We start from the raw sequence: 12,235 nt of genomic DNA, 5'->3' as shown, positions 1-12,235 counted from the left end.
AAGTCTTGAGCATTATATAGAAAACCCCAAGTCGGAAACAAGGGAAGTCTGAAAACGTCAAAAGATTTCCACCTTTAAGTTTATTCTTAGGGAAAAACGTCAGCTTATTCGAAGAAAAAAGAAGCCCCGGATATTTTGAGTAATGTCGGAAGAATGGGATGTGTAACTGCAAGATTCCTAATCCCGGTTATGCGCCTCAATATTTCTCAGTTAGGTCATGCATTTCTCTGCACAAAGGTCAGTGAAGGAAGAGTCGGAAAGGGCAAACTCATGCCTAAAGTGTCCTAGTGTTTTCAGAGGCGGCTTGCAGACTGCCTTTTCGTGGGAATGTTGTGATTGTGTGAAGAGGGAGTGGGGGCGGGGAGACGAGGGACAACTGCGGAATTTCAAACCCCATTGCACCGCTGGGACGTCCTTTTCAGCTAAAGTCTGAAGAAGGTTTGCTAGAGAGTAAGCCTGCAAAGCAGAAGAGATTTCGCTGCAAGAGAAAGGCAAGCTTCAGTTCTAAAGAGCTGGGTTTTTTGTTTTGTTGTTGTTTGGTTTTTGTTCTTAAAGTATTCCCTACTATGAGGCTCTCAGATACTTAACTTAGAAAGATACAAGGCCTTTCGTGTAAAGAAAATTGTGGTAGGAAGGCAAGCGCTGGGAAATTGTCCTGAACTGAACAGAGCAGGAGATTAGATATGAGTAGGGCTGATTTAGACCTCTGAAATTCTGGACCTTTGTCCTCTAAATAATTGATTTCATATACAATAATTTGAAACAAATGTCTTAAAAGCCGGTCCAGAATGGTTATGTCCTCATAATTACATCCCTGAGGGTATATATGCCTCTCCGTGTTTGTGTATATACATACATACATATATAAGTATATATACGCACATATATATGTAGATATACATATATATATTTAAGAATGGGAGGAAGTGTTCTTTCTCTTAATATATGTTGTTAATTTTTAGTTTTCACCTGTATTGATGATGGTTTCTAGGTATTGACTCTAGCCTCATTTCAATTATAGAATTTAGAGGAAATTTCTCTCGTTTGTTTATACACACATTTTCCCTGAAATGATTTATTTACTGTATTAAAATCTTTTTCAGGAGAGTTGGAATAGTCTTGAGATTTAAACTCCCCTTTTCTTTGACTACTTCTGTCATTTATATGCTTCATTTTCCTAGGTTACTTTGTCACAGTTCATTATTTGCTGCCACTCTCAATCTTTTGAGATCTTATTTACAGTAACTTCCAAAGCCTGCTTCTCTCACGTTTGGATTGGCTTAGAAAGTCACCAAGGCAAAACACCACTTTAAAAGAATGTATTTACATAGCTTCTCAGTTAAACAGAGCAACCCCTTCATTTAAAAGAAGTTTGTGTCTTTCCAGGAAGCCTAGATGGATGCAGATCTGATTGACAGGTCCAAAATTCAACCCATCCTGAATATCATCACTATTTAAACAGTTTCATAGTCCAAAATAAGAACAAGCTGGTTGCCCGTAAAAGTGTTGGGTCTATTTGCCTTTGCCTGGTGCAGGTGACAAGCATGTGCACGTGTATGTCTGTGTGCCCCCTTGTTCTACTGTCTGCCTGACTAGCTGGGTTATTGTGAGCTGGCAGCTCCTTGAAATTTATAAGAATGCTTCACCCCAGGAGCACAGCGCTAAGGGCAAGATCCTTGTAAATTTCAATACCTTTACTCATGAGCATTTTTCAGTCAGGCTCAGCAAAGAGGGTCAGGGTGTGACACACTTTTGCTAGCCAGAAAAACCAGAATGGAGACCAGCTGCAGGGATCATTTTAGGCCCACCAACCTTGATGTCATTCCTTGAAGGGGGCTGCTTCAAGAATTAACAATCACGCCTGTCTTGTTAACCGCAGAATGTATATTCTATTTCTTGCCTTATGTGTACACTAATACATGTGACTTATTTTCTGTATCCTAGGTCCCAATGTGAGAGAAATCTAAGATACTAAACACCTTTTCTTGGGGGTTAGAGATTTAAAGTTAATCTTCTCATGTCAATGAACAATGTACTCAAAAGCTTTTATTATGTAAGTTAGTATTTGTGTCTAGTATATGCCTATGGATGAATTCTGGTTTAGGGTGTGAATATCTGGTAAATAGGAAACGGAATGAGATAATTGATTAGTTTCCCATGATTACCAAGCAATAATCAGAAAGTTAAAACAATCACTAAGAACTCAGTTGGGATTTATTTACAATATGAAGGTGGTGGTGGTGTTATGGGTAGGCATTTTAAGGAAACTCTTAAAAATTCACATTTTTCTGTCTTTGATTTGAGGAGGCTCCTCCCACCCCCCTGGAGAAGGAATATATTTTCATCCAAAATTATAATGTTCTGCTTTGCAGGAATTTGTAGTTTTGTTTAATTGTTTCACTTGGGTAACTTGCAGAAATATGCCCCTTGCTTAAAAATATCTTCAGGTAGATCCACAACAAGATTATTAAAATATTTAAATAGCAGTCAATAGTAATTATAATATGAGAAACACTTCCCCCCCCCCCCCCAATAAACATGATGTCATTGCATCTGAACAATCCAGCTAAAAAAGGCACTCTTCGTGACTTGTGCTTTCTGGATGATTTAAATGGAATGCCATAGGACCAGGACAGGTATGGAGTTCCAAAGACATGAGCTATCTCCAAAGGATGCAGTCTGTTTTCAGTTTCAGGGATGAGTTAACAGTGATGTCCATACTTGCTTGTCTTTTACTTACTGATCTTAGCCTAAGATTCAAGAAAATGTCCATCTGTAAATTTTTGAAATCCTAAGTGCTGTAAAAATACTACAGAATAACAATTTCTACTAGAAGAAATTCTATATTCTGTAAATTATTACAGCACTTAGATATGGGTATATTTCTCTCCTTTTCGCTTGTTTTTCAATTACCTTTCCTGGAGCACTAATTGAAATAAAGGGCCAAATTAAGATTTGCTATGAAAAAAAAAATCCAGGCTATTTACTGACCCTCATGTTTCTCAAATTCTTGAAGGTAGTTACTTTGAGTTATAGATATAAACAAGTTTTTTGATCTATAATGTTGGATTTTACATAGGTGATAAGGATGTGGTTAGGCAGGATTGTCTAAGGCCCAGTACCTACTGTTGTTTGACAGGTTTTTAAAAGATGGATTTAGGTTTACCATGGGAATTTAGTTATATTTGGATAAACTTTGTAGTCTTATGCCAATCTCCAATCCCTATGAAAGTAAGTGGATGTATTTTGCAAAGATTTGGAGACAGATTTGGGCTATTTTTAATTTATATAGTTCATTCCATCTCTAATGAGCTAAGTAAGTTTTTAGAAGATGTTGATAAATGCCTTGCTTGCGCATGCTATGTACGAGCTTTGGGAACATATGGTAATGCTACAAAGCAGCTTATAAGAAGAGTTCTTAGAGTGAACTCATCATCATTATACTATATATTCCTCCAACAGCCCATAATCCCAAGAATTCTAAAGCACTCAGGAAGCTCATAACAGTATCTGTATTTACAAGATTGCTATTGGGGCTTCAATGAAAGAGTAGTTTCACCTTTGCTCCTTCAAACTATGAATAACGTCTGAAAATAAAAGGTCAAGGATTGTAAATATGCATGTAGGAAGAATGAAATCTTTATGGAGCTTACAGATTTTAACAAGTATGGTTAGGTAATATGAAAAATTGTGCTACTAAGGGTGATCCTATTAGCATAGTCCAGTGGAAATAACACTGGATTAGAATTAAGAGCATGTGCATTCAAACCTCACTTCTGTTGGTTACTACTGTGTGATCTTGGGCAACTCACTCATCCACTTCCAACCTAGCTGCACTATTCTGGGACTTCTGACTGTCTTCCTCATCATACCTTCTTCCCGACCCAGATTTTCAGCTTCCTTTTGTGTGTTATCTTCCCTCATTTGATTATAAACTCCTTCAAGACAGAGACTTTCTTTTTCCTATTTGTACCCCGGGGTTTAAGCACAGTGCCTGATACATAGTAACTGATAATAAATATTAATTGATTCATTAAAGCAGTTCTTCAAAGTGTCTACTAGGCAACAATCTTGTTATTTACAGATTATAGGATTTAAAGCAAGGAAGTTATTATAGGTAAAGGTCATCTATACCCTCATTTCCCCTTATTTTGTAGATATAAAATATCTATATAGGAAAATGAGGTTAAGGTAGGTCTGACTTGCTCAAGGTCAGAAGTGTGACCTTCATCTAAGTACAAAGCAGGGACTTAAAACCATGTCCTCTGATTCCATGTCTATACTTTTCCTTTACATCAGAAGTTCTCAAAATGTGTCCAAGTTGCCCCAGGGGTCCCTGAGACTTTTTTTTTTTTTTTAAACTAGAAGGTCCTGTGGATAGAGTGCTGGGCCTGGAGTCAAATCCTCAAATACTTCCTCAGACACTTAGTAGCTGTGTGACCTTGGGCAAATCGCTTAACCCTGTTTCCTCATCTGTAAATGAACTGGAGAAGCAAATGGCAAACCACTCCAGTATTTTTGCCAAGAAAACCCCAAATGGGGTCATGAAGAGTCAGACATGACTGAAAAATAAAATGAGAGGTTTAAAACTATTTTTGTAACAAAACTAAGATGTTTTAAGTTCTATATGTTATATGGAATATATATAAAGTTAAATATATTTTACATAAACAAAAGCTCTTTGCAGAGTCCTCAATTTTTAAGAGTATGTACAGATATCCTGAGATCAAAACATTTGAGAAGCTCTGCTCTATACTCAGCTAATTGCAGTGACTAAATGCGATTAAAAATGGAAAAAGGACATTTTTTTTAAAATAATAATTTATCTAAACTCTTTATAAGTTTAGCTAGGTCTTCCCTTAACTTCTGAAGTAGAGGTTTTACTGATGATTTTCTTCCTTCAAATCAGATTTTCAGTCTTCATATTTACAATCACTTTTTCATATGGAATTAAAACCTACTGAGAAGAGAAAAAAAAATCAATGTGACTCAAATTTCAGGGAGAATTTTGGATCCTGAGTCTTAAGAATCTGGTCACTAATCCTAAATTTTTGTTCTTTGTTTTTTTCAGCTACAGAAGGCAGTTCAAATGAATATATACAAGGTATCAGCGTGTACATAGAAGTAGAACTTTTGGCTTATGCTATGAGTATAAGCCATTGGGTGACTGAAAAAGCCTCATCTTAAAGAAATGTTGAATGGAGATTCAGTTTAGCCCTCAGGAAAATCTTTCCTTTCTTTTAGGTTCCTGAAGTTTAGTTTAGCGTGACCCATGTTTATATACAAGCACACATTTGTATTTCTTCTCTGGGGTACTCCAAGCTATGTCAGGACTTGCAGACCAATATTTACAGAATTGTTTAAGAATATGCCATGTCAGAAATTCAAATTAGAACAAAGTTACCCTCTCTGCTTAAGAGAACTTTTTAGAGTGAGATTTTCAGCCTCATTGACTTCAAAGAAATAACATAGTACAGTAACACTTGTCAGTTATCTTGGTACTTAACCAGATTATGTGCTCTCAATGGAAGATCAAATTATGATTTTCTACCACTGTTCCCTCTGAAAGACTGAAGCAGATTTGAGTTACTTTTCCTCAGGGACCCATTAAATGAAGGTTCAACACTAGTGTAACTTTGAACTGATTTTTAAAGATATTAATCCATCAACATCTTTTTATTAAGTACCTACTATGGGCCAGGCACTATGCGGGGTTCTAGGGATACAAATACAGAGAATGAAATAATAGCCCACAAGGATCTAGATCAGGGAGAGGGAACCTTCGGTCTTGAGGCCACATGTGGGCGTCTAGGTCCTCAAGTACAGCCTTTTGACCGAATCTAAAAGGATTTGTTCTGTGAAGTTTGGTTTAGTCAAAGGGTTGCACTTGAGGACCTAGAGGACCACATGTGGCTTGAGGTCACAGGTTCCTCACCCCTGATCTAGAGACATGCAAAATGACACTATTTCCTGATGTAGCATCAGGTCATAACTGCAATTAAAAAGCATGAATGAAAAGAATAAGCCATATGAAAATCAATAAGCAACCGTGGTAGTTAGAAGTATCATCCTAAATATAGTGACCTTTATCTTGTCACTTCATTAAAGGTTAGTATAAAGTCAGGTCTTTGTTATGCACTGACCTATTTATAAGAAGGGGAAGCTAGGTGACCCAGTAGATAGCTTACCAGGCTCATTGGGAAAATGAGTCTTCCTCAGTGCAAATCTGGCTTCACATACTTACTAGCTTTTCTTCAACTGTAAAATGAACTGCAGAAGGAAATGGTAAACCATTCCAGTATCTTTGCCAAGAAATGCCCAAATGGGGTCACAAAGAGTCAAACATGACTGAAATGAAATTTAGTAAGAGTGTGTGGTGGTAGTGGTAGGATTGGAGAGGGATTCTGCTGAAACATAGCCAAAGATGAATCCCATAGGTGAAATCTCTCCATCGGAAACATTCTACCTCAAGCTATCTTAATCAAGAAATCAATCGGTCAATAAGGATTTATTGAGGATCTGTGTGCTGTGTTAGGCTCCCTGGAGGATACAGAAGTTTACAACATGCACCTTGCATTCCAGAAGCTTACAATGGCCTAGTGAAGCAACTGAGACTAACATTAATGAAACTAATGCAAAATGTTACAGGGCAGTAATGATAGTTCACAGTTTGATAGTGCTTTAAGGTTTATGAATCTCTTTCCTCACAACAGCTCTGTAAAGTGGTTAGTGAATTGCAGTTTCCATTTTATAGATGAGAAAAGTGAGATTCTGAGAACTGAGGGGAGACTAAGGTCACATACTAAGTGCTGGAGTCAACTTTCAAACCTAAGTCTTCTTACTCCAAAAAGAGTGCATTTTCCATTACACCACACTATTTCTTACTAAGGAAGCCCCAAACTTATGAACAGTAGGCACTTTAGAAATTCATTTGTAAGTTGATCATTTGAAATTCAGTACCCATTTCCTTCTTTATCAGTCCCCACCCCCTCAAAAAACATCCTGCAATATTATATGTTAGGTTTCTAGGCTAGATTGCAAATGCCCATTTAAATCATAATCCAATCCAATAAACAATTATTAAGCACCTACTATGTGCCAGGTACTGTGCTATTCACTGTCATGTACCTGAATTGCAGAGGTAGCCTTCATCTGACTCCTGGGGGCAGGACTCCATACAGGAAGAAGAAAAGGAAGTAGAGAATTTCTTTTCTCTTGCTGGGGCTGACTCTAGACAACTTTTTCTAAATGGGTAGCTGATTTGGACATCCTCATACTGGACCTCTTCTTGCTTTTCCAGTACCTTTCCCCAGGCAGGCTCTGAGGGGCCTCATATTGCCCGAAGTCCCTCATTAGAACACTGGACTTAATCAGGTCTTTGTTGTTGCTCCAATGTTTGCAGTCTTGTCAGACTGAAATCATTTATGGAGTGGTTTGCCATTTCCTTCTCCAGCTCATTTTACAGATGAAGAAACTGAGGTAAACAGGGTTAAGTGGCTGGCCTAGATTCACACAGTTAATAAGTGTCTTAGGCTGGGTTTGAACTCAGGTCTTCTAGACTTCAGGTCCAGCACTCTATCCACTGCAGCACCTATCTGCCCTTAATCAGGTCTTCCATACTCTCAAAATTCTTCAGGTTCCAAGATGAATCCCTTCCCCCCACCTTCTCCTAGCTTATCAAAACTCTACTTCTCTCAGTGCCCAGGACCTTACTCACATGTTAAAAGGAAGGCATTGGATTGAAATAACTCAGACTTAACGTTTAAAGTATCGGCTCCATGAAACTTCCAAGGGTATTTTTATTTTTAAAAAGCGATGTTTTTTAAGCTCATATGACTGTTAGATTTGCAAACAGTATATAACAAAATGAAATGAAAGCTTTCAGGTAGGTTGGGGAAGATATTTTTGAACCTGTGGATAGAGGTGCAAAAGGATTAGAATCTTTGCCCTGAGTTCATCTGTTATAAACCTACATTTTTGTTTGTCATAACTGTTGCATTTGTAAAGATACTTAATTTTTTTGTTTTCCAACTAACAAAAAACTTATTTTCTCTTGTTCTCATCTCTTCTTCCCACCACCACCATGAAAAAGAAAAAAGAAAAAACAAAATCTTTGCATATACAGTCTAGTTAAGCATCCACTGCTCAGGTTCAAAATGTTTCATGTCTTATTCTGGGCTTGAGTTAGGAAGCAGGGTAATTTGCTTTCTCATTGGAATTGTGATTGGTCACTGCACTGATAAGCATTCTTAAGTCTTTCAAAGTTTGTCTTTACAATGTTGTTACTGTTGTATTAATTGTCCTCCCGGTTCTTTTTACTTCACTCTGTATTGCTCGTACAAGTCTTCCCAGCCTTCTCTGAAACCTTCCCTTTCATCCTTTCTTATGGTACAATAGGATTCCATTACTTTCATATACCATAATTTGATGAGTACTTGCCAAGTTCCCAATTGTTTTTCCCATCAAAAAGAGCTGTTATATTTAACATATTCATCTTTTCTGCTTTCTTTGGTCTCTTTGGGGGCATAGATGTAGGCCAGATATTTTTGGATCAATGAAGATATGTAATTTAGTACCTTTTGGGGCACAATTCCAAATTGCTTTCCAGAATGGCTGCACCAATTCACAGCTTCACCCATAGTGCATCAATGTACTTGTTTTCCTACAGTTGCCCCAACATCTGTCATTTTCATTTTTTTTGGGGGGGGGTCAACTTTGCCAATCCAATGAGTATGAAATAGAACCTGAGAGTTGATTTAATTTGCATTTCTCTAAATATTAGTCATTTGGAGCACCTAAAAAAAATCTGACTGTTGGTAGCTTACTTACAGATTCTTTTAACTTTGTCTCCCAGGGTGGCATCAGGTTCTTCAGGGTGATGGAGAGAGGAACAGAGCAACAGTGTACAGTTGTATGCATGTGCCAACTGTAACTAGTGTTTGAAAGTTAAGGACTGCCTATGTATAGTGATAAATGAGACTCCCTTAGGCTATAGGTTCAGAGCAGTGGGTTGATGAATAAACATTGGCATGGTTAGGACAGGCATCAAAACTAACCCAAGAGAAATCTTGAAGAGATAGATAAGCTCTGAGAAAGACCTATTATGTTCAAAACAATATGTGAAATATACGTTTTTGGCTTAGAATGTAAGCTACTAGCGGTCAGGAAACATAACTAGGTGAATGCTATTATTCCAACTTGGCTGGTGTTGATAAGTATTATTCCACTGACAACAACTATGATTTGGTTACTGTAGAGAACTGGGAGCCCTCCGTTTAGACACCACCATGAGCTTGGTGACTCACCTTGGGCAAGCTACTGCTCTTCTCATTTCACCCTCCAAGTCTCAGTTTTCCCATCTGTTGTCTTTATGTGTCATAGAGTTGTTATAGATTATAACGTATAGTACTTTGGACTTTTCCAAAGCAAGTTAGATGGATCAAGCATTATCTTTGATAAGTGATATTAAGGTTACTTACTACAGAGCAAGTCCTGTGTTCAGAGAAGGACAATGAATGTGCTGATGCAATTGATGTTAGCCAGGGACACATTCTTGCCTAAGCCCTGTAGCTGTGTTTTGCCACCTGTAGTTCTGTTGAATAAAAGTGGGCCCATCCATCAGCTCTGATGATTTTCCTTGTGGAAATAGTCTTGATAAGGAGAAGGGATCTAGATCTTAGTATCAACAGTTCTTTGCTCTTCAAAGGCATTTTTTAGACAAGGATCGAAGAGCCCTTCACAAACATTAATTAAATAAATCTTAGGCCCTATCACTTTGTGGGAGGTGAAGGGTTTTGATAAAAATGATAATCTGAGCAAAAAGGGGTTTGTGTGTGGGGCAGCATGAAAAATGTGGAAAGTGGGAAGTGTTCATTCCTTATTATATTCAGGGGGCTTAGTAAATATTCATTTTGGATACAAAGTCAGCTGAGTTTACTCTCATTCTTGGCAAGACATGTAAATCCTGTGCCTATTTTTACTGAAGTACAAATACAGATGCTCACGCTAGACACCAACTTATGAATATAAATTTGTGAATGCTTTGAGTTGCATGGGTTCAGATATGAATTCAAGACAGTCCTTTCCAAACCCAAATCCAATTCAGCTGGGCATCCATTTCTTTAAGATACTAGATATTTATTGTCTATTTATCAGATATTAAGCATCTATTATATGCAGAGTGTATTGTGTTAGTCACTTCTGGGTAGGAAACCTACTCTGAATGAGTTGTATTAATGTGAGTAGCATTGAGCATATATCAGAAGTAAGAAAATCATAACTCAGAGCACTAATTTGGGTCCTTCTTTGGTTAACCATATGATTTCAGGCAAGTAAATGCAAAGAGATCTCTGAGGTTCTCAATGCCTAAATTGTTCCACTTACCTGACTTTGTCATATTTTTGACTGACTTCTCTTTTTGACCAGTCTTTAAATGGAATTTTTGCCAGTCTGGCTCGTTGCTTTTCTCTGAAATACATTTATATGTTCTTGTTGCAGTTCAGGATGTAAGGATTTTCAGAAATAAATTTTCTCTTGCAGATTTGCTTCACCCTGAAACTGCAAGAAATCTCATCAGACTTAACAGAATATGGCCCATCTCAAGACACTCATCATTTACTATATGAGTGCCCATAGAATTCTCCATAATTCACTAAAAAGCTAAAGGTCACATTTTTTTTGTTGTTCTTAAAGGGCCAAACAGCTTCATTGTTCCTCTGTTCTTTTAGATAAAGGTATAAATCTCTCCTTCTAGTTTTTACATTTCTTGAAAACAGGCCAAAACCGTTGTTCAAGCTAACTAGATGACAACCCATGCATTTTGTATATATGACATACTATGGCTGCTCAGAAAACAACAGTTGGAGGATTACAAGTGGTTAAAGTTCATTCACTTTTTATTTTTACTGAAGGTTACAGGGGTCTTTGGTTTTTGCCTGGGACAATCCATTCATCTTCATATTTGACCAGTGCTTATCATTATAGTCCTTGGGTACTTTCTGTGTTTGAAAAACAAAACAAAACAAAATGACACTATTATGTTGGAGGGTCAGATGACCAAAATTTGGTCCACTTAACCAACAGTAAGATATGGGGTGTTTTCCATGCTATTGAGACTTTTTTTTGGTTCACCTTTTGCCACAGTGTTTATAATTATCCATTTCAAAAATTCCTCAAATCAGATTTTCCAGGGTCAGTCATCCCAAAGTGAGAACATTTGGAATTCTCCATCTCCATCTCATGACTGAGCCATATTCCAAGAGGAGAAAAACGGAAGTTTTGTTCTGTTTTTATAGTCAGTCATTTCTTTACCAGGGCAAATTTTTAATTGTCTGAATTATGCTTAGAACTAAATACAGGGAAGTAGCAAGTTGGCATTTTAATAAAAAAGCCCTGCAAAACAACAAAGAAATCCCTACCAAAAAAATCAAATACCAAGCAGAGTTTGATTCGTAAGGTCAAAAGAAAAGTGTGATATTTTCAACGCTGCAAATAACTAAAGTCTGTTTTTTTATGTGCATATCTTTTATATTATTTCATCAGAGAGATTTCCCTTTTCATATTTATTTTATAAAAACCAACCTTGCATTGCTTGGTCAGAATGATTCCTTCTTTTAAACATAGCCTGTTCCTCTTCCTGAAAGATAGTACGTAACCTAATGTCATTAGGTCATAGATCAAAGGTGGCCTGATTTGTAGTGAATAGAGCACTGGGCATAGAGTGTGGAAGATTTGAGTTTGAATCCTGCCTCAAACATTTACTAGCTCTGTAGTCCTGGACAAATAATTTAATTAAGTTGTCTAAGTCTCAGTTTCTTCCTCTGTAAAATGAGGATAACAGTAGTACCAAATTCACAGGGTCGTTGTAAAGCTCAAATGAGATAGTCTACAAAGTTCTAGGCAAACCTCAGTATGGTTCATAAATGTATAAATCATTATTAAGACATAAAAAGAATAGATGATATTCCTATTGTAACTCAACAATTATAGTACAGCTTTGATTAATTGAAATAGATTATAGAATGTCAAAGTTGGAACAGAATTTAGAGGTTAAATGTGTTCTGCAGTAGTCTTAACTAGTGGTTAAGTGGGCTTTATTTGAAAACCTATGATGCATACAATATTTCTGCAGAAAAAAAAAATAGAAGATCATCTCTAAGATATGTAGGTCTGGCAGGATAGAATAGGGTGTTAGGTGGAATAGGGTGTTCTTTATACCCTAATGAAGATCAAATTA

The sequence above is a fragment of the Notamacropus eugenii genome, chromosome 2, assembly GCF_028372415.1.
Source record: "Notamacropus eugenii isolate mMacEug1 chromosome 2, mMacEug1.pri_v2, whole genome shotgun sequence".
Lineage (NCBI taxonomy): Eukaryota > Metazoa > Chordata > Mammalia > Diprotodontia > Macropodidae > Notamacropus > Notamacropus eugenii.
This window is presented reverse-complemented; position numbering follows the sequence as displayed.